Source organism: Aegilops tauschii, chromosome 6 (genome assembly GCF_002575655.3).
Source record: "Aegilops tauschii subsp. strangulata cultivar AL8/78 chromosome 6, Aet v6.0, whole genome shotgun sequence".
Lineage (NCBI taxonomy): Eukaryota > Viridiplantae > Streptophyta > Magnoliopsida > Poales > Poaceae > Aegilops > Aegilops tauschii.
Window position 1 is genome coordinate 51,449,785 of NC_053040.3, and position 3,297 is coordinate 51,453,081.

The window sequence follows — 3,297 nt, forward strand, 5'->3', positions numbered from 1 at the left end:
TCGCTGCCATCCCAGGTCCCGTCGTGACATCGCCGGTCGGAGGGCCGACCGGTGGCGATGCGAGCGTGGCGATGGCGGAGGGGAGCTCTTAGCCGTGACAATGGTGACTCGAGTGCCGCCAGACACGGGCGACACATGGGTGAAGATTTTTCGATGGTTTGCAGTACTCATCATATGTATAGTAATCATGGTCATTTCCATTATCAAAGTTTAAGATATCTATCTATTAATACACTATGCTCCTCAATTTTTAAGGCCTCACGATCAACCGAGGTCTCCAATTTAAAATTAGGTCACTCGTTTTGACCAAGTTAACAATTTCTTAAGAAGCTCTCTTATTTTATTCTTTTAATTTACCATGCTTCCTGATTTTGGAGATTTCCCATTTTATTTGGGGTATTCAATTTTGAATTTTGGAGATCTTTCATTTGATTGGGGTATTCAATTTTGGACTAGATTCATATTTTGACTGGGTCAACATTTTTCTAATCAATCCGCGGCAACCGGCCTATAAGAACACATGAATCCCGTGCACCCTCTTGTCACCTAAAAAAAAAAGAAGCGCAAACATGTGATACCATAACATCAATATAGTATACGCAACCATCGACATAGAAAATTTCCTCAAATAACTATGGGTTGACGAGCAGATAACCCAAAATCACACCGCCAAAGGCCCAGCAAATAACCACATTATAAATAAAAATAAAACACACTCCATCATCTCACCAACTCACCAAGCCAAATACTCCATCGGTTCCAAAATATAAGGTTGATTAGTATTTTGAGAAGACAAGTTTAGAACCAAAAATATTGACATCCAAAATACTAAATAAATAAAGTATGGAAGTTCAATTCATGATTAACCTAATGACACCGATTTGATATTATCGGTATTGATATATTTCTCTATAAATTTGGTCAAACTTAAAAGAGGTTTGAAGTACTATTCTTTTTAACTGGATAAATTAAAACACAGAAAAAAATAACGTTTGCATTTAGTTCTTTTTTTTTGAGGGGAGCATTTAGTTCTTTATGTGTATGGCTGATGTTATGTTCGGAGCCAAATTTATTAGTTGTGGCGTTTCAGCAGATCCACACATGTAAAGTTTTTTATTTTTTTTAACATCATCCAGGCATGTAAAGTTTACTTATTAGTGGGCTGGCATTTTTCTTCTCTCCTGTTTTTGGGGAAGGTGATCAAGGAGAAAAGCACACCGACAGTCTCTGATGGCAAACTGCGTAGAAGATGCCCGTTGATCTGCTACTGCATGCTACCCTTTCGTATTCTGTGGCGTTTTCACACACTAGCTCTCATTTACTTCAGGTGATGGTTCAGTTCGTCCACTTTTTTCAGTTAAATAGGACGCATCACTCCCCATGATCCGGAGCCTCTCCGTGGCGGCGGCCAACCCTAGCCTTCCGTCCCGGTTCTGACCTCCCCGCTCCATTCCCCAGCAACGTCGTGCCGCGAGTGGTGACCATCCGGCCATGGAGGGCTGCGAGTGGAGTAACAAGGAGGCCGCGGGGGAGGCCGAATCCCATGGGACCGCAGTGAAGCGGGCACGGGCAGGCGACTGCGGCGAGAACGCCGACGATCTCATCAGCACGCTCCCCGACGACATCCTCGGCAACATCATCTCGCTCCTCCCCACCGTGGACGGCGGCCGCACGCCGGTCCTCTCCCGCTGATGGCGCCACCTCTGGCGCTCCGCGCCTCTCAACTTTGAGGTCCGCACCCGAACCCCCGGCGTGCCCGTCGCCGCCTCCTCCCCGGTCTCACCCGCCGCCATCTTCAAGATAATCTCCCAACACCATGGCCCCGCCCGCCGGTTTTACTTCAACTGCCGCGGCGCCGGCTACCTCTACCGCAACAATGCCCAGAGTTGGCTTCGCTCCCCGGCTCTCGCCAACCTCCAGGAGCTCGATCTCAGCTACGCCGAGCCCCGGCTGCTGGCATCGGTAGTGCTCTGCTTTGCATCCACCCTCCTCGTAGCCAAGATCGAGCATTGTGATTTCCCCGTTGATACTGTGCCGCCCATGAATTTCCCACTCCTTACAAAGCTCACCCTGTTCGACGTTTCTGTCTCCGAGGAGGTCTTCCACAGACTGCTCTCCGGCTGCCATGTCTTGGAGAGCTTATACATGGCCGAAGTTCGTGCTGGAGGTTGCTTTCGTGTTAGCTCCCGGACTATTAAGAGCATCACCTTCGGTCATAGCTTTAGTGAAAAAGCCGAACTGGTCATCGATGACGCTCCTCGCCTTCTAAGCTTGCTATTAACCGATTGTAACCGAGATGATCGTGTGACTATCAGGGTAATTAGGGCGCCTAATCTGGAGATATTGGGCCCTTTCTTAGTTATCGTCTCCAAGCTCCTGCTCTTCCAGGTAGCAGCAGCGTCATCTTCGAATCTTGCATTCTGCATTCCTACATACTCTACATGCAGATAATATTTTGTTCATTGTTTGTTTTCTTTAGGGAATAAGCCCAGTCGGCTCCACAAACTCGATGCGCACTGTGAAGGTTTTGACTCTCAGGGTTTCTGGAGATAAATTGGATTCAGTTCTTAACATCCTGAGGTGCTTCCCATGTTTGGAAGAGCTCCATGTCATTGTGAGTATTCATCTCTGCTTGGTTTAAATGTCTGATCCGGTATGCGTACAAAAAAAATGTCTGATTTGGTTTACATATTATAGTCAAGTTAGCAACAGCTCTAACATATTAATGAACCTTCTTCCTTTTTCGCAGTTTCAGGAATTCTATGAGATGGATAAGGAAAATGAGCCTCAATATGACCCACTACATCCAATCGAATGCCTCGAGATACATCTCAAAAAAGTGGTGTTCAAGTCATTCCTGGGCTATTTGGCACAGAGGTCCTTTGCCAGGTTCTTTGTTTTGAATGCAAAGGTGGCAACCAAAATTGAATTTGAAGTAAACAAGGACTATGACAACAGATCGGAGGCTTCTCAGCGCTGGCTGCTATGACCGGAAAACAGAGCTTCTCGAGATGTTCAGTTTGAATTAAGAAATACTTCAAACTAACTGAATTCCATGTCAACAAGGATATCCATGATTTTTCAGTGGCCGACCCCTTAAGACAGCCATGGACTGGGTTGATGCCTGAGGCTTGCACTGTCTTGTAGATGGCGTTGATGCCTGAAGATTGCATCTCTTCCCGCATAAGTGTGCTCTATTTCAGCCTAATAAAGTAACTCTGTAGTAATTCCAGTAACTTATGAGGGCCCTGTTTGGATACTCTAACTCAGTTAGAGGTTAGAGTTAAATTCTAATTC

The 3,297-nt window shown here is 46.0% G+C and overlaps 1 pseudogene; it reads left to right on the plus strand.

The window, feature by feature from the left end:
* Window positions 1-1,491: 1,491 nt before the first annotated feature.
* On the plus strand, window positions 1,492-3,046 carry LOC109773834 (putative FBD-associated F-box protein At3g50710; annotated as a pseudogene).
* Window positions 3,047-3,297: the final 251 nt, after the last annotated feature.